Source organism: Geotrypetes seraphini, chromosome 4 (assembly GCF_902459505.1).
Source record: "Geotrypetes seraphini chromosome 4, aGeoSer1.1, whole genome shotgun sequence".
Taxonomy (NCBI): Eukaryota; Metazoa; Chordata; class Amphibia; order Gymnophiona; family Dermophiidae; genus Geotrypetes; species Geotrypetes seraphini.
Genome location: NC_047087.1, coordinates 268,396,181 through 268,416,065, shown reverse-complemented (window position 1 = coordinate 268,416,065; position 19,885 = coordinate 268,396,181). Strand labels below are relative to the sequence as shown.

At 40.1% G+C, this 19,885-nt stretch overlaps 1 protein-coding gene across 19 annotated transcripts in view; it reads left to right on the top strand.

Moving 5' to 3' along the window:
* The window catches only part of JAKMIP3 (Janus kinase and microtubule interacting protein 3), a 308,083-nt gene that overhangs the window by 32,119 nt on the left and 256,079 nt on the right, over nucleotides 1-19,885 (top strand). For 14 of the 19 annotated variants that reach the window (XM_033940792.1, XM_033940790.1, XM_033940793.1 and 11 more), the window contains exon 2: nucleotides 5,059-5,822. The exons of 4 other annotated variants lie outside the window; for them this stretch is intronic. The gene's annotated coding sequence lies outside the window, so the exon portion shown is untranslated. The remainder of the gene's footprint in view (nucleotides 1-5,058; nucleotides 5,823-19,885) is intronic. One more of the 19 variants, XM_033940780.1, reaches the window with a different exon arrangement.

Below are 19,885 nucleotides of genomic sequence, written 5' to 3'. Positions count from 1 at the left end.
CAGTATATGAGTTTTGCTTCAGTGTTTCGTATCAGTCAGAGATTTTCATTCATTTCATGGAGATATCTGAGAGTAGAGCATTGTCGTAGTCTAGTCGTGACAATATCATTGACTACACTAGTATCCTTTAGTGCTGTTGGAAGAAGTAGGTCTTACTATTTTTTGTAGTGTAAGAAAGGATTTTTGTACTAAGTTGTTAAAGCGATCTTCAAAACCTAATGAGTTATCTAAAGTGATTCCCAGTACTTTGGAGGTTTTCTCAGTGTTGAAGCTGGTTCCAATTGTCACCAAAAGAATAATAATTTGTTGGGTTTTTTTCAGTTTGAGATAATAATATTATAATAATCCTTTATTTATAGACTGCTACAAGTTCAAAGTGGTTTACAATGAGATCAAACAAATATGTACAACATTGAGAAGATACATTTACGACAAATAGCTAAAAGGAGAAAATAATTTTAACAATCATTATGTAAACCATTTTTTAAAACAAATATGTTTTTAATTGATTCCAGAAAGCTAAATAAGAATCAGCATGAGGACAATAATCCAATATTTCCCTCCAAAGCTGAAATGCTACTAATTTATCTATATATCTACAGAATGATCAACCACAAATGGATGATCAACCACAAATGGATGGAAAAACAAATTGGTTAATGTTGCGAGTAGCTCGTTGTGGAAATGTTAAAGTAAATCACTCTACCACATATAGTAGAGCTAGATGGTATCTCTCCGCCTATTCTTGCACTTTAGCTAGTGTTCTGTATAAATTTAGCTAGTTCTGTTTAGCTAGTATAATGTATAAAAAAATAAGGGCTCCTTTTACAAAGCTGCACTAGCGGTTTTAGTAGAAAGACATCTGCATATGAGAAGAACCATTCCCCTGGTCTGAGGCTTATTGAGCTCAATGTGGTCATGAAGATGTTATATAACAGTGGTGAGATGGGAGATCCTTGTACTATTCCAGGGAGATCCTTATACTATTCCACACGATGGAAACTAGTAGTCAGAGAAGGCTCCATCTTCTTTTTTTAAAAAAAATTATTTTAATATTTTAATAAAATATGTATTACACATATAATCAGGTAAATCAGGTAAAATTGCAATTCAAAACTAAACATAGTAAATACTCTCATTCATATTGTGAAAAGTCCACATCCAAGGAGGGGAGGAGAGAATGAATTTAACATAAATAAAAATTATAACTGAAATACTCAGGATACGATAATCCTATTTATTAGTGCTTATAGTCCCTTCAATCTATGAAGAAACTCTCCCATCCCTCGCTAAGAAGAATCAAGGAAAACATTTTGGCCAAATCATCAACCTAATATCCTATTTCCCTGCCAAGAGAAATCTCTCTAATTGGTCAGGTTAAAAAAAATATATAACTCTTTCCTTCAAAAAATAACTAAGCATGTACATGGAAATTTCAAATAAATGTTCCTCCTTTTGAAATGAGCTGAGATTTCAAAGCCAAAAAAGCCTTATGTCTCAGTTGTGTGGAACGAGTCACATCAAGAAAAAGTTGAATTTTTTGGCCACAAAATATAGCACCTTTATTACTGAAATATGCTTTCATAACCAAAGTTTTATCTAAATCAAATAGTCACCATTAATGTTGCTTTTTTAGAGATACAATCCTGAGAATCTTCCTAAAACGCTGTGAGATTAGGAGTTTCAGGGGCTTTCAAAACATCAGTAGCCCCTTCAACATCCATCAATTTTGTCTTTAAGGAAATATACTCGTATATTCTAGAAATCACTATTTCACTAGTGTTTGGAAGTTTCAGGATATCAGAAAAATATTATCTCAATAATATTTCTGAAGATAATAGATGAGTCATAGGAAAATTCAGGAATCGTTTTACCCTAATTTGATTTTCCATCATTTCAAGTTTCCTAAGGACTAATAAACTGTCTTTTATAGCGGTTTGACTAGTAGCTTTCAAATTCCTAATCTGTGTATCTTAATCACTAGTTTGCTTCTTTACAGTACAAGATAAAATAATATTCTCTCAGATCACCTAGTTCCAGATCATTACAGGGACCTTAAAAAGCTGCAGTAATCCGCAGGGTGCAATGTGGCACCTAGCTATAATTTCAGGATATGCTTATGTTACATAAATGCTACAAAATAAAGGGTTTTTTTGGTGCAGGGGGTGTGTCTTGGAGGCAGAGAGTGGGCATGTTCTGTATTAATCATGGCAGAAAGGCTCACATGCTAATCTGTTTAATGACCATTAATACAAAAATAAAAAAGGAAATTCAACAATATTGCCTCGGTAGTAAAAATGGCCTCAGCGTGTGGGAAAGACCCATGCACCAAGGTTATTTTCTACTGATGTTTGGTAAAAAAAAACAAACAAAAAAAAAAACCTACATTTTTAATGAAATGTTCCAGCTTTGTTCTTTATATAATAAAAGTTTTAATAGTTTACAATGAAAAGCCAGCATTGTTTATATTTATTAAAAACTTTATATACCGCATAATAGCCTAAAAGGATCCAAGTGTTTTAAAATGTATAGTTCACATTTATCAAGAAAAGAACTCCATTTAAAAATAGAAAAGGAAAAATTAACAACAAAAGTGAAAAAATTTTTGATTTGTTTTTTCATAAAATATTATAACAAGCAACATCTCAATAATAACATTTCTAATGGTAAAACAATCAAATCTCAATGAACCATTGTTGGTACTTTCACTCAGAAAAATGTGCAGATCAAAGGATCTGCACATTTAAGGAGGAAAAATGACCAAATTCTCCTGCAAGATTTGAAACTGAATGAGAACTGTTCTAACTGAGTTATAACACCCTATTTTCTCCATCACAAGCAATCTTATTTCACCAATTTTTCAGCATCAGCTTTTCAACCTGACTCATTTATATGCAGCAGACCTTTTGTGAACAAAGCTACTCTTCTGATAAAAACTAAATGTTAATGCACTATAGCTGGGATTTATGAGCAAATAATCTCTTTCGTCATAAGTAGGATCCAATGGAGTGAGGCAGGCTCATTTGCATTTACATGAGTTTTTATGTCATTGACCCATTCCTCATTACATTAATTTCCCTTCATTGTCCATCTGATTGATACTGTTTTAGCCTTTATAGCAGTCATATCTATAGATTTATGCTGTTGGAATTCCTCTCATTTTAATCAACTTTCCAAAGAGAAGGAGGCTAATGAAATGATCATGTCTGTCCTCCTAATCCACATCAAATTGTCTAAGCATTTCAAGACATTTGTTTTTGGAATGCATATTTAGGTATGCATGCATTCCTGAAAGCAAGCTTCATTAATTTTGAGTAGTTTATTTTTGTTTTAATATAGAAGTCAGGATTACCTGCTCACTTCTTTGGCATAGAACTTATGTAGTTTAATTTACAGTATTTTTTATTATTGCTGCGGGTAAAAAAAATAGTTGACTGTAGCATTATATTTTGGCTTTTATGAAGACTGTAAGCTAAGACCATATTCTACATTATTATGGGGCTCATTTTCAAAAAAGAAAAATGTCCAAAAAGTGGCATAAAAGGGGCAGATGGACTTTTTTCTTGCCAAACTCTTCCAGTCTGCTATTTTTGAAACCTATTTTCTAGATGGATTTCCATAGTTCATCTAAATTTCAAAAGGGTGTATTAGAGCCGTGATGGGGGCGGGACTAGGGTGGGCCATAATCAAACATTTTAGAATACGTCCAGGGCACAATTTGGATGTTTGGTGCTAGACCTGTTTTACCAATAAATAGGTGGATTATAAGTGCCAAAAGATGCCCAAACTCTCCAGATGACCACTGGAGGGATGTAATCATGCATCCCCACACTCCCCCAGTGGTCACACCCCCTTTCCACCCCCCAAAGATGTAAATGAAACAGTACATACCTGCATGTTTGACAGCTTCAAATGTTCTGGGCAGTCCTATTACAGAAGCAAGCAGGTTTCTGGTATAGCCTGGTGGGTACATGCAGTGGACTGCAGAGAAGGGGATCCAGTCCAATATCCCACTCTAACTACTACACTGGTGGTGGAAGGTGTGAACCCACCATACACCTACTGTACCATCATATAAGTGATGTCTGCATGCATAAGGGCTATTGGTGTGGTGTACAGTGCCTTAACAAGGGTGCCACAATTTTGGATGAGCCTAAGCCCAGAGTAGGTGGGGGTCAAGGCCCACCTAGGCTCAAATGAGGCTACATTGCTAGTCGGGAATTATGTGGGCTCCTGCAGTATTCAGCGCAGGTGCCCACATAGCTTTCTAGGCAAACTGAACTGCACAAAAGGCAATCATAACTTTGTCCATTTAGCTTAACCATACAAGCATAACTTCTGTGTGCTGCCAATGACCTGGAATTTCAGTGCTGGTGCCATGATATGGCTGGCACTGAATATCCAGGTTTAATCTGACAGCAGTCATCATTTAAGGAAACTGCAGAATCAATTAACATGTGGTAGAAAACGTATTTCTGCAATAACTGAATGACAAAATACTGTGAAATCCCAAAACAAATACCGAGTCTTTGTACTAACCATACCTTAATTTTTACTGTTAAATTATGACAACTGAAAACAGCAAAGACAAGTAAAGCTGAAAGACACAAAACCAATGAGCCAAACTGAAAAAAAATAATGAAACTGTATTACAAAAAAGCTAAAATAAGTTTATCCAAAACATATGAGAATAATAAATAATACAAAGATAAATGCCAGACATCAGAGTTTTCATGAAAATCAAAATCCAAACCAGTGATTTCATAAAAGTACTCAACACAAACCATGTTTTGACAAATTGCTAGCATCAAGAGTTTGCAATAAAGATGTGTAAAGCCAAATTATTTTTAGTTCATTTTTGGATTTTTCTTGAGTGAAATGCTGTAGTGGCCATGTTAGTCCATTTTACAAGGTAATATATAGAAATAAAACAAAAAACAAGAATTTTTTCTGATTATTTTTTTTTTAACTGGTCATTACACATATTTATTTTAATGACATTTTTATAAGTGTTGAAATTTTTTAATGCATTCAGACTGTACATATTTTCTTTTATAGGTGTATATGCAAACAATCAAGTTTACCTTCAGGAAGCGAAGGATTGGATGCCATGTTGCAGCTATGACCACAGGAGGGCCTTCTATATGTCTTTCCTCCATAGCCCAAGATAGGTCATCTGCTGAGAAGAATCAAGACACACCGGGTTTGGGTGATTCTCATGGTGCCAGATTGGCCGAGGTGCCTGTGGTATGCAACTTGGTTTGTCTGTAGCTGGATCAGGGTCTCAGACTTCCCTGTCATGCCTTCTCACACAAGGTCCCATAGCCCTGCATGTTCCAGAATGCTTTGGTCTTAACGGCACAGTTCTTGAGCGTGCAGATTTAAGGCGCAGAGGCTACTCAATAGGAGTAATAGCTATCATCTTGCGAAGCAAGAAGAAGGCAACTGTTGCAGTGTATGCTAAGGCTTGGCAATGTTTTCAAACTTGGTGTGCTCAGAAAAACGAAGACCCGAACTCGACATCAATCCCAGTTGAAGTCACCTTTCTTCAATAAGGCCTGGAAAAGAGCCCTGTACTCAGTTCCCTGAGAATTCAATTAGCCAGACTTTCCTTCTTCAGTACTAAGCCTCTGGAGGGCTTTCTGGCTGCTTATCTGGATGTGGCCAGGTTTTTAAAGGGTGCGTTGCGGCTTTATCCTCTGTTGTGCCAGCCATTTCTGACTTGGAATCTCAATCTAGTTCTCAGGTTGCTTGCAAGTTCGCCCTATGAACCGTTGGACCTGGCTTCTTTGATGGATCCCTCCATCAAGACGGTATTCATGGTGGGTATTACGACAGCCTGCAAAGTTTCCAAACTTCAGGCTTTGTCCTGCAGAAATCCCTTTCTTTGGATTACGGAATCAAACATGATCCTGTGCACTATCCCCTCCTTCTGAAGGTGGTCTCTAGTTTCCACGTCAACCAGGAGGTGCAGTTGCCGGCCTTTACACTCTCGGGTTTGAGCAAACATTACAGGGTGCTGAACTTTCTGGATATGCACAAGCTTATATTTAGAGGTCACAAATGAGTTTTGTTGTCTGATGACCTTTTCATGCTGGTAGGTGCAGCCCATAAGTGAAAACTGGCTTCAAAAGCCACCATTTCCAGATGGATTCACATGTCTATTTCATCCACCTATATTGGAGCTGGAAAGTGGCCTCCTCTTTCAGTAAATGTTGACTCCACACGAGGTATTGCTTCCTCATGGGCAAGGACTTTGGCGATTTCCCCAGAAGAGATTTGTAGAGCTGCCATTTGGTCCTCCTTGCATACCTTTATGAAGTTTTACAGGACTGATGTGGCAGCCAAGCAGGATTCTGCAATCTGATCTTCAGTTCTGGCAGCAGGCTCATCAGTCCCACCCTGAATTTGAGGGACTGCTCTGTTACATCCCACTTGTTCAAGAATAGAGTGGGATTGTACAAGAAGGGAAGTTTAGGTTCTTACCTTTGCTAATCTTCTTTCTTGTAAATCCTCACTCTGTTCCTGAAACCTACCCTGGGAGTTGCATATTCGCCAATTTGTCTGACTCAATAAGTACTAGTAAGATGGGCTTCTGATTCTTTGACCAGACTTTCCAAGATTAACATCCACTAATATCATGCACTTTGCCCTTGGGGGTCTTTCACTAGTGTCTCCTTGCTGTTACGATTTTATGGTTTATAATGTTTGCAAAACCTGTTTTAATTGTTATGCAGTTTTAAAATATGAACAGATTAGACTTGTTTCTCAGGAAGTATCCCTGTACCTCTTCCCTTTTCTGTGTCCTATATAGGTATGGCCATCTGCTTTTGTACCAACTTGAAGTCAGAGGGCAGTCCTGAGGTAAGAGGAGAGGATCAAAATATGTAAATGAAGCTTCCTACAAGAGAGATCATGAGATGGGATTGACTACCCACTAGTTCAGGAATAGAATGTGGATTTACAAGAAAGAAGATTAGCAATGGTAAGAACCTAATCTTTCCTTAACAGCAGAACACTGCTAATAATGTATGGAGACTAGCATAGACAGCAGAATGGTATGGGATACTAGGACCTTGACCCCAATCAATATTATGCTCAATGCATCATCAACATATAGAGATCTTGGGAGCAGGGCTGGAGGCAAATTTGTTTGGCCCCTCCAATCAAAAATGTGTTCTATTGTCTCAAAATAAATAAATGCAGAGGATCATTTTTGCTAGTGCATTCAAGTCCAACTGTGGATGTTTCCCACAAAACATCCAAAGTCGGGGGTGGAAAAACGGCCATTTTTGAAACCACTTTATGTCCACATTTTTTTTTTATATATGTCTTGACTGTCAGGACATCCAATGTTAGGATGCCCAACTTTGCCATTTTCAACCACAAATATGTCCAATTTGAAATTTTCTAAATCCAAACCATTTGGATGTGGGAGGGATCAGCATTGTAATGGACTGGCCACACAGACATGCCAATAGAGCAGTGGGGCACCTTAGAGGGCACTGCTGTGAACTTCACATAAAGGGTGCCAGAAGTACATCTCACCATAACTCCCTTCTAATGTATATTGATCCCTCCCAAACTCCCGCTAAACCTACTATACCTACCTGTCTAACACCCCAATAGCAGATGGCACCTATTTGTCTGTATAGTAGGATTTTGGTTGGTTTTGGCGGATTCACACTTCCTACCATAAATGTAGTGGTTAGAATATAAAGGTATAAAAAAGCATTTCATTCTGAATTTTTAATAATGGGAATATATCATTTTTGGGAATATATGTTTCTTATATCTTTGTATTTGCTCAATATAGGACCATGTCCATTTCTCTTCCTGAGTGTTTCACAGAAGAAGGAGTCAGGTTTTTCACAGACGTAGCTAGTGATGGGCATGGGGATGGGGTGGGGAAGACGGTACTCCCTGAAATGTTGCGAGTGCTAATGCTAAATTGGTTCCATACTTCTACTATCAATGTCTTCCTTAAGCTTTGCTCTTTCTACTCCTCTCTCCACCCCCCACCCCCGAACATATACAGGCAAACTACACCAAAGTTTCTCAGGTTTTCCATTTCACTTTATGTATTTCTGTTTCTAACTTGTAGTCCCATATCAGTGTTCTGTTTATCAATTATTCTGCTAGCATGTAGTTTTTGTGTGGAGATGTCTTGCAGTACAGCTTGTTCAGTTTTCCGGCAGGAAATGTTGATGTTGGAGGACCTGGTGTAATTTTATAACATCATTTTTTCCAAGGTAGGGTTATCACTGTTTGAGTCTTTAAAAGTAGTGTTGTTATGGTTTAGTATATCTTGGAGTGACTTTTATTTGCAAGGATTTCTGGTATAGTGCAGAGGTGTTTGACAGTTGATGGAGCTCGTTGAGTGGACACAAAAATTGGAATATAATTTTTTTCCACGTTGAATTTTAAAGTCAAGCATCCTGGTTTTGCTATGCACCCATTGCATTTCTTATGCTCATATGATTATAGTCATTTTGATCTCTGCCTTGAGCATTATGAAAAGGGACTCAAAACAAATATCAATATATTATTGTATATTACTTATATTATCATATATTACTTGCTTGGATCTGATGTTTTTATAATGTGCTCTTTGTTTTCTTCTTGTGTTTCTGTAAACTGTAGAAGGTTTAAAGAAAGAAAAAATAGATTATATATATATATATATATATATATATATATATATATATATATACTGTATATTAGAAAACTAACTTGCTAGATATGTGCTTAATTAGGGTATCTAACTATTTTGCTCTAAGATCAGGAGGGGTTTTTTAGAATACTTTGTAGGGTATTACAAGAAGTGATCATATATATTACCTTTAGGGCTGTATCTACTTAATTTTAAATTAAGTTATAGAATACTGCCTCTTGAGATAACTTTTAATTTGTATATTTGAATGGTATCCATAAGTATATATGCAATTTAGTATTAGTAAGTGCTTGAAATAATTGAGCTAAAATATTTAAATTGCCACCCCTAGCACTTGACAGCTGCCATAGACTGTTTACTAAGAAATCTATTATCAGATGCACTCCAAGGAATCATAAGAACATAAGAACATAAGAAATGCCTCCGCTGGGTCAGACCTACGGTCCATCGCGCCCAGCAGTCCGCTCACGCGGCGGCCCATCAGGACCTGTGCAGTAATCTTTTATCTATACCCCTCTATCCCCTTTTCCAGCAGGAAATTGTCCAATCCTTTCTTAAACCCCAGTACCGTTCGCTGCCCTATAACGTCCTCTGGAAGCGCATTCCAGGTGTCCACCACACGTGGACTGTCACTAGTATGGCTTACGAGGTGTGATAAAAAAATACGGTGAATGTTTAAATAAAAAAAATTATTACAGTAAAAGACACATTGCCATCAATTCCCCTCAAAATATTCCCCATCGCTTCGAACACGCTTATCCCATCATTCTTGCCAATTTCTGAAGCAGTTCTAAAAGTCCTCTTTCATGAGTGTCTTTAATTGCACTGTTGTGACTGCCTCGATGTCCTGAATCAATTCAAAACATTACATTCATGGTCATTTTATCTTTAGGGAAGAGCCAGAAGTTGCATGGTGCCAGATCTGGTGAATAAAATGGGATGAGGACACACTGTAATATTTTTATTTGACAGAAATTGCCATACTGGAAGTGATGTGCGATACAGAGCATTGTTATGATGAAGAATGAAACTGTTTGCCTATTTCTCAGGTTACACTCACTCACCTCATGTTCAAATCTACGGTTACCATATGGCTCTAGAAAAAAGAGGACGGATTGAGATATCTGAGTTTTACTTTTATTGAAAGCAAAGAAACATTCAAGTTGAAAACGTCCAAATCCAGACCATTTGGGAATAGCCATCATTGTGATGGACTGGCCACACATACATGCTAACAGAGCAGTGGGAGACCTTTGAACTTCACATAAAAGGTACCAGAAGTATATCTCACCATATACCCCTTAAAATGGTTCGCCATCTAAAACTCTCCAAAGCCTACTAGACCCACCTATTTACCACCCCAATAGCCCTCATGGCTGCAGGTGGCACCTATATGGCAATATAATAAGGTTTTGGTGGGTTTTAGAGGGCCCACACTTGCCACCATAAGTGTGGTTAGAGTGGCTTATGGGCCTGGGTCCTCTCTATTGTCACTAGCCAATCCACCAGGTTAAAAGACACCTGTGTGATGCTCTGCTAGGCTTTTCCATACCAAGTGTTGATTTTCTAGAGACAGATATGTACTCTTTCATTAGATTTTTTGGGGATGGGAGGGGGTTAGTGAGCAATGGGGGAGTGTTGGGAGGGGGGTCATACCTTCATGTTTGCAGTGCTCATCTGGTCAGTTTGGGTAACTTTGTGGCACTTAGACACTTCTAAAACAGGTCTAGTTAAGAACATTTAAGTTCTGTCCTGGATGACTTGGAAAAGATTTGATTATCACCGCAAGACATCCAAGTTAAGTATGCCTAAAACATGCTCATAACACACCTCCCAACATGCTCCCTGGAACTCTGGATGCACAGCAGATGAAATGTTTCACTAGACATCTAGGAAAACGGTTTTGATTTTAGGCAAGTGGATGTCCCAGCAATTAGGATGTCCAAGTGCCAACTTAGGCGGGTTTTTTTTGGATGTTTTAGGTTTTTTTTCTTATGAGCCCCATTGTCCAAGTAAATGTGAACTGATTGCAGTTGATATAGGGCAAAAAATCCTGCATGTAAAATAGTTTCTTAGGTGAATCTAAGGATTTTTAAAATCTGATCAGAGAAAAAAGATCTTTTGCCCATCCACACTTCATTGGTATAAAATAATTGATTAGCACACCAGATCTGGTAGATTTCAGCTGACTTATGCTTTCCCCGGGCATGTTCAGCTCGCCGTACATGACATTTCAGAAGTTCCAAACCTTGGTGATGTCAAGGCGGTTTCCTGGAGTTCAAGGGATTACTGAAATGAAATGGGACTATGGAATCAAGATGCTAAGAAGAGTCCCAGCACTGTAGAAAAAATAGCTGACACAGTAAAATGGGGAGACATTTTTTTTTTTTTTTTTGATATATCAATGATAGGAAAAAGTGCAAAAATGGCATTCATAGACTCAAAGGTGAAGGGGAGAAATAGGTAAAAGCTGATAAAGAAAAGACTGAATTGCTTAACAAATATTTCTGTTCTATATTCTTGGCTGAAGCACCAGAAGCGGGACTGCAAAAGACAAACGTGAATAAGGATGTAGGAGTGGTAGACCCTGATCAATTTTCAAAGGGTTGTGTTTGTGAGGAGCTAGTTAAATTTAAAGGTAGACAAAGTGATGGGGCTGGATGGTGTACATCTGAGGGTGATGAGTCGGGAGTAATACCAGAGGACTAGAGAAGAGTGGATGTGGTCCATCTACACAAAAGTAGAAGTAGGGAAGTACAGGCCGGTAATTCTGATTTCTGTGGTAAGCAAATTAATGGAAACAGAGAATAGTGAAGTGTCTGGAATCTGGTGGTTTACAGGACTGGAGACAACATGAATTCAATAGAGGTAGGTCCTGTCAGATAAATCTGATCAGTTTCTTTGACTGGGTGACAAGAGAAATGGATAGAGGGCATGTACTAGATGTTTATTTAGATTTTAACAAAGCCTTTGACAGTGTTACACACAAATGTCTAATAAATTAACTGAGTGCCCTCGGGATGGGCCCCAAAGTGACGGGCTGGGTTAGAAACTGGTTGCGTGAAAGATGACAGAAGGTAGTGGTCAATGGAGATCACTCTGATGAAAGGGATGTTACCAGTGGTGTGCCTCAAGGTTCTGTTCTTGGGCCTGTTCCTTTTAACATTTTATAAGGTAATACTTGAATCTGCAATAGAGTGGACACCCTGGATGGTGTGAATAATATGATGAAAGACCTAGTGAAGCTTGAAGAATGGTCTGAAATTTGACAGCATAAATGTAATGCTAAGAAATGCAAGGTCATGCATTTATGCTGCAAAAACCCAAAGGAATGGTACAGTTTAGGGGGTGAAGAACTTATGTGCATGACAAAAAAAACGGGACTTGAGTGTGATTGTATGTGATGATCTTAAGGCAGCCAAACAGGTTGAAAAAGTGACAGCAAAAACTAAAAGGATGTTAGGATGCTTTGGAAGAAGTAAGGCCAGTAGGAAAGAGGAAACATTGAAGCCCCTGTATAAGACTCCGGTCCCTCATTTAGAATATTGTGTACAATTCTGGAGAGTGCACCTTGAAAAATATATAAAAAGGATGAAGTCGGTCCAGAGGAAGGCTACTAAAATGGTGCATGGTCTTTGTCATAAGGCGTATGGGGACAGACTTAAAGATCTCAATATGTATACTTTAGAGGAAAGGCAGAAGAAGGGAGATATGATAGAGACATTTAAATACCTATGTGGCTTAAATGCGCATGAGTTGAGTCTCTTTCATTTGAATGGAAGCTCTGGAATGGAGAGGGCATAGGATGAAGTTAAGAGGTGATAGGCTCATGCGTAATCTAAGAAATACTTTTTATAAAAAGGATGATAGATGCTTAGAACAGTCTCCCAGAAGAGGTGGTGGAGACAGAGACTGTGTCTGAATTCAAGAAAGCATATGATAGGAACATGGGATCTCTTAGAGAGAGGAAGAGATAATGGTTACTGCGGATGGACAGACTGGATGGATCATTTGTCCTTTATCTGCCATCATGTTTCTATGTCACATCCAGGGAGGTTAGGAACTCCCCCGGGATATGGGATGACTAGAACCATCAGCATGGATATTGAACTCACCCATAATAATCACGTTCAGATATCTAACAGTGACATTGACTAAGGTCTGATATACAAAGAAACATAGAAATAGACGGCAGATAAGGGCCACGGCCCATCTAGTCTGCCCACCCTAATGTCCCTCCCCTACCTTTGCCCTGTGAATAGATCCCATTTGGCCTTAAAATCAGGCATGCTGCTGGCCTCAATCACCTGTAGTGGAAGACTATTCCAGCGATCAACCACCCTTTCAGTGAAAAAGAATTTCCTGGTGTCACCTCGTAGTTTCCTGCCCCTGATTTTCCACGGATGCCCTCTTGTTGTCGTGGGACCCTTGAAAAAGAAGATATCTTCCTCCGCTTCGATGCGGCCCGTACGATACTTGAACGTCTCGATCATGTCCCCCCTCTCTCTGCGCTCCTCAAGCGAGTATAGCTGTAATTTGTCAAGCCGTTCTTCGTATGGAAGATCCTTGAGTCCCGAGACCATCCGGGTGGCCATTCTCTGAACCGACTCCAGTCTCAGCACATCCTTGCGATAATGCAGCCTCAAGAACTGCACACAGTATTCCAGGTGGGGCCTCACCATGGATCTATACAATGGCATAATGACTTCCGCCTTACGGCTGACGAAACCCCTTCGTATGCAACCCTAAGGCGGAAGTCATTATGCCATTGTAGCAGCATCATGCCAACTCTGCAGCACAGGGATGAGGGTAGGGAGCAATACAGAAGTAATAAATGAGTGTTTCTATAAATTTCATCCAGGAGTAATTCTGGGTAAGGAAATGTATGGGAAGATAGTTACCTGACAACAAGAGCTCTTGAAGAAATGATAGCAAGTCCTCCACCATGCTTCATTAGATGTGTAGAGTAAAGGACTGAATAACCCAGGGAAAGTTATCAAAAAAGATAGGCCTCTTCACCTGGAAGGAACTATGTTTTAGCAAAACAAATAAGAACAGCATAGGACACAGATAATCATGAATAAGCTGGTAGTTCTTATGCAGTGAGGGCCATATTTATTTATTTATTTATTTAACAAACTCATAACCCATCTGAAACCGTGGAGGGGCATAATAAAAAAAAATGTCTAAGTACCCTTTTGGCCTAAGGCCTTAAACGTTGAAAGTAGAAGCAGGGAAAATATCCATTATCAAAGAAAACGTCCAAAAGGAGGTTTTTTTTTTTGATAATGGCCTGCCTCTACGTTCAGCTGTTTAAATGCCCAGACCACCACTACGTCTAAACTTATACCATATAATCAACCTAAAAAAAGCCTAACTCCCAAATGCCTAAAACAAGAGCTTTTAGACGAATGTTGGGCCTTTGTTTAACTGAGTCCTAAAAAACCCGAAAAATGGGAGAAGAGAATATAGCTCAAATAACAAAGATTCTCCCAAGCCCCAAGAAGGAAACAGATGAGAGGGAGAGACTACTAGTGGAGAGGATCCACTCGAAATAAATATTACGTCTATTAAATGTTTCTAAAATATTTAAGAGAGCCCTCAGTCACACAGCCATCCTCCAGTCCCCCAGAGGTAACGGCTGTCACTGGTTTGCACCCAGAAAGGTGTCAACTGTGAAACATCCCCGGGCTCTCTTGTGAGTTTTAGTGATAAATAACACAAAAGTGCAAAGGAGTGCATACAAAATCAAAAACACCCTCTCTACTAGTGGTCTCTGCCCCTGATCCAGGGGGGCCGAACGAGAAAGTTCAAGTGTCCAAATTCAATAATAAAGCCAATGGAAGATACTTAGCTTCTCAGAAAAAACTGCCAGCAGATAACCGAGAGGGTGTTTTTGATTTTGTATGCACTCCTTTGCACTTTTGTGTTATTTATCACTAAAACTCACAAGAGAGCCCGGGGATGTTTCACAGTTGACACCTTTCTGGCTGCAAACCAGTGACAGCCGTTACCTCTGGGGGACTGGAGGATGGCTGTGTGACTGAGGGCTCTCTTAAATATTTTAGAAACATTTAATAGACGTAATATTTATTTCGAGTGGATCCTCTCCACTAGTGGTCTCTCCCTCTCATCTCAGTTTCCTTCTTGGGGCTTGGGAGAATCTTTGTTGTTTGGGCCTTTGTTTAAAACATTATATCTTATCATTGCCCTAATATTTCCTCTGTTTGTATTGTTTTGTTAAATGCATAAAAATAAAGATTTTTTAAAAATGAATCATTAAGAATTGTTTGCATATGTGATATGAAGACTTTGCCTTTAACAACCCAAAAACTTATTTTGAACTTTAGAAAATAGAAAAGGTACAGTGATCTTAAAATATATACTATAAATGCTTAGTACATGTACGGGTACATAGAACTGTGTACAATGTACAAAAGAAGCCTGCGGTTTTGAACACAATCTTCAGTGATATTTTATAAGGTAATTATAACCTTTCATTATCTAGATTTGTCTTATTTATCAAATGATTAACCACTGGTAGTTCAATAAGAGGATAGGAGGAGAATTTATACTACAGATATTGAAGATTTTTTAATTACAGCCTGTATATCGTAGTATTGATTTCAGAAACCTTCAGGTAGCAAACCTATTTTCCTATTAGGAATGGTCTTGAATTACAAGCCAAAAGCTAGGCAGATTGCATGATAAGCCCGACAAATGTCTTCTAAGGATGGTTTATGATGTAATTAGTTGCTAGCTTGCCAACATGATCTGCCACACATAATTTTAAGCTTTCTGTTCCAAGGTCAACTTATATCTTATGAAGTTGGAATCTTTAAACTGAACTTTTACGAACATCATGGAAAGTGTTCATTCAGAAAACGCCATCAGTTTTTGTCTACTTATAAAATTTCCATCTTTCATCTCTGATCTGAGGAAGAAGGAATTACGTGTGAAAGCTAATCATAAAATGCATTAAATTAGTCCATTAAAAAGTTATCACCTTATTTCCTTTGTGGTTTTATTTTATTTCTATATATTACCTTGAAAAGTGGACTAACAGCCATCATACCATTTCACTCATCTTTCATCTCAAAATCCACTTTTTAGTATAGCAGTAATTTTCTATACAGGGCTTTTCTTGTTAACAATGTGTCTGATAAACTCAGAGCCTAAAGTGAAATCACTGCCCAGCCCACCAATCTAAGCTACTGCAGGTATGAATTGATAGACCAGGACAAGTTCACCATTATTAAAATATTAAAACAGCTAAATCAATGAAAAGAGTCCATGCCTTTTTAGATAATAAATGTACCATTTTTCAGTCACTTTCACTTTGTGTGGCTAGCAGTCAACAAACACTGATACAAGACAGCTGCACTTTGGAAGCGGTACGTTTTTCAATTTCACTCAGTTATTCACTGTTGTTTCAACTAAGATGTCTCCAATACAAATTCCACGAGTATTGATTTCCTGAGATATCACTTGATATTTCTATAACCAATATTCAGACTCCAGAGACCTGCCCTCTAGGCCGAAACACGGTCATGTCGAGTCTTGTTCATATAATAAAGCTACTTAGCAGCTGAGGCCACCTTCGCTGTTATTTTTTGCTTTCCAATTTTGAGAAAGCAACATCTGTTTCTTTGTGCCATCTTTCAGTCAATCATATTTCTTTAGTAGAAGTACAAGGATCCAGTTTTCAAAAATACTTATGTTGGTAGAAGCTGCTGCTACCTAGAAAAGTCACGCTGACTAGGACAAGTCATTATTCTCAGTGACATTATGCAGGTAATAGCACTGGAAATTATTGCAGACCATCCTGACACTGACCAGTTAGCACCAGGGTGATCTGGGGATGGATCCTATGTGGTGTGGCAAAGTATCAGTACACGTGTCCAGAGTTATTCATGGATATCTGGATAATGATGCTGAATATCACCATTTTCGGGAACATGATCGAAACATTCAAAATACTTAGCAGATAAAGACAGATTGTTCACCCTCTCCAAGGTAGGGAGAACGAGAGGGCACTTTCTAAAGTTGAAACGTAAGGAAATTCTTCTTCACCCAGAGAGTGGTAGAAAACTGAAACGCTCTTCCGGAGTCTGTTATAGGGGAAAACACCCTCCAGGGAATCAAGACAAAGTTGGACAAGTTCCTGCTGAACTGGAACATACGCAGATGAGGCTGGACTCATTTAGAGCACTGATCTTTGACCTGTGGGCCGCCACGTGAGTGGACTGCTGGGCACGATGGACCACTGGTCTGACCCAGCAGCGGTAATTCTTATGTTCTTATGTTATGTTGTCCTAGATATTTTGGCCCTGATTCTCCAAAAGTGCGTACCGATGTTAGGCAGCTGTAGATGTCCTACAGCTGTCTAATCAGCCAATCGGGATGCACGTTTTTTAAAAAAAATGCTCCTCAGGCAGGCCGCCCGGGAGAGGCGTCTTTAGAGAATCGGGTTAAATTAGACGCGGCCGCTATACTTATGGCAGCAAGGGATCTCCCTGCTGCCATATGTATAGCGGCCGCCTGTCCCATCACCGACAGGAGAATGCCTAACTCCTCCTGTCGGAACCCCGAACCCCCCTCCCCCTAACTCGTAATCGCCGACAGGAGGATGCCCAACTCCTCCTGTCGGAACCCCGGATCCCCCTCCCCCCAAACTCGTAATCGCCGACAGGAGGATGCCCAAATCAGGCCTTAGGATTAGTGGGGATGGGCGGACCCGCTATGCCTAAGGCCTGATTGGTCCAGGCTTCTACAGCCTGGGCCAATCAGGCCTTAGATTTAGCGGGGATGGGCCGGGAAGGGGCGTGCCGTCTCATTTCCACGAGGCAGACCCGTCGGCTGGACGGCAGCAAGACCCGTCCAGCTGACCAACATTGAAAGGTTAGTTGGGGGAGGGAGATTAGTTGGGGCGGGGGGTCGTTGGGCTTTCCGGCAGGAGGAGTTGGGCATCCTCCTGTCGGCGATTACGAGTTTTGGGGGGAGGGGGTTCCGGGGTTCCGACAGGAGGAGTTGGGCATCCTCCTGTCGACGATTACGAGTTTGGGGGGGAAGGGGGTCCGGGGTTCGGGGTTCCGACAGGAGGAGTTAGGCATCCTCCTGTCGGTGATGGGACAGGCAGCCGCGGCCGCTATACTTTATTGCAGCAGGGAGATCCCTTGCCGCGATCAGTATAGCGGCCGCGTCTACTTACAATGTAGACCAGCATTTTGCTGGCCTACATTTTAAGCGTCTCTTCCTCTACTAGGGAGACGCGTAGGGCCGCCTAAGTTCGCCTAAGGCCTGTAGGCGAGCTTAGGCATCTTGCGGGTCTCCCTAGGCTCCCAGAAGCGCCTTCAGGCCTGCCTGGGGAGCATTTTTTTAAAAAAAACATGCATCCCGATTGGCTGATTAGACAGCTGTAGGACGTCTACAGCTGCCTAAAATCGGGACGCACTTTTGGAGAATCAGGGCCTTTGCGCTTATCTCTAGATATCGGTCAGTGCTCAATTTCAGGCATATTTTTAAATACACTGGCTGTCAGAGGGAAACAGCTTGATAAATCTTAACCAATTGTTAATGTAGTCATTCACTTCTCTCTAAATTCTCTATTCTCTGAACTCTTTTTAAATCTCTAATATTGTAAAGCTATATGGTGCCTGTTTATATATTGCGGCCTCATATACACTGTAAAGAGATTATTGGTCTAATACTGACATATACTTCATAATCTATATATATAAAATCGGAGGTATGTATGTGTGTGTGTATGTGTGTATGTGCCGCGATCACGCAAAAACGGCTTGCCCGATTTGAACGAAACTTGGTATGCAGATCCCTCACTACCTGGGGTGATATGTTCTGGGGGTCTCGCGGCCCACCTGCACACGTGGGCGGAGCTATAAACAGAAAATCTGATTTTACCCATTCAAGTCAATGGAAAAAATATAAAAAGCTGTGGGACCGATTTGCACGCAAATTGGTATGCAGATCCCTCACTATCTGGGGTGATATGTTCTGGGGGTCTCGCGGCCCACCTGCACACATGGGCGGAGCTACAAACTGAAAATCAGATTTCACCCATTCAAGTCAATGGAAAAAATGTAAAAAGCTGTGGGACCGATTTGAACGAAACTTGGTATGCAGATCCCTCACTACCTGGGGTGATATGTTCTGGGGGTCTCGCGGCCCACCTGCACACGTGGGCGGAGCTACAAACAGAAAAATCTGATTTCACCCATTCAAGTCAATGGAAAAAATATAAAAAGCTGTGGGACCGATTTGCACGCAAATTGGTATGCAGATCCCTCACTATCTGGGGTGATATGTTCTGGGGGTCTCGCGGCCCACCTGCACACATGGGCGGAGCTACAAACTGAAAATCAGATTTCACCCATTCAAGTCAATGGAAAAAAATGTAAAAAGCTGTGGGACCGATTTGAACGAAACTTGGTATGCAGATCCCTCACTACCTGGGGTGATATGTTCTGGGGGTCTCGCGGCCCACCTACACACGTGGGCGGAGCTACAAACAGAAAATCTGATTTCACCCATTCAAGTCAATGGGAAAAATATAAAAAGCTGTGGGACCGATTTGAACGAAACTTGATATGCAGATCCCTCACTACCTGGGGTGATATGTTCTGGGGGTCTCGCTGCCCACCTGCACACGTGGGCAGAGCTACAAACAGAAAATCAGATTTCACCCATTCATGTCAATGGAAAAAATGTAAAGAGCTGCCATTCTCACAGTAATTCAAAAACGGCTTGACCGATTTGACCGAAACTTGGTATGCAGATCCCTCACTACCTGGGGTGATATGTTCTGGGGGTCTCGCGGCCCACCTGCACACGTGGGCGGAGCTACAAACAGAAAATCAGATTTCACTCATTCATGTCAATGGAAAAAATGTAAAAAGCTGCCATTCTCACAGTAATTCCAACTACCTGGGGTGATATGTCCTGGGGGTCTCGCGGCCCACCTGCACACATGGGCGGAGCTACAAACAGAACATCAGATTTCACCCATTCATGTCAATGGAAAAAATGTAAACAGCTGCCATTCTCACAGTAAATCTAAAACGGATTGACCGATTTGAACGAAACTTGGTATGCAGATCCCTCACTTACTTGGGTGATATGTTCTGGGGGTCTCTTCACCCAAGAATTTATATGTTCTTGCTCCTGGAGGTGAAACTAAAAATGTTGTTTATA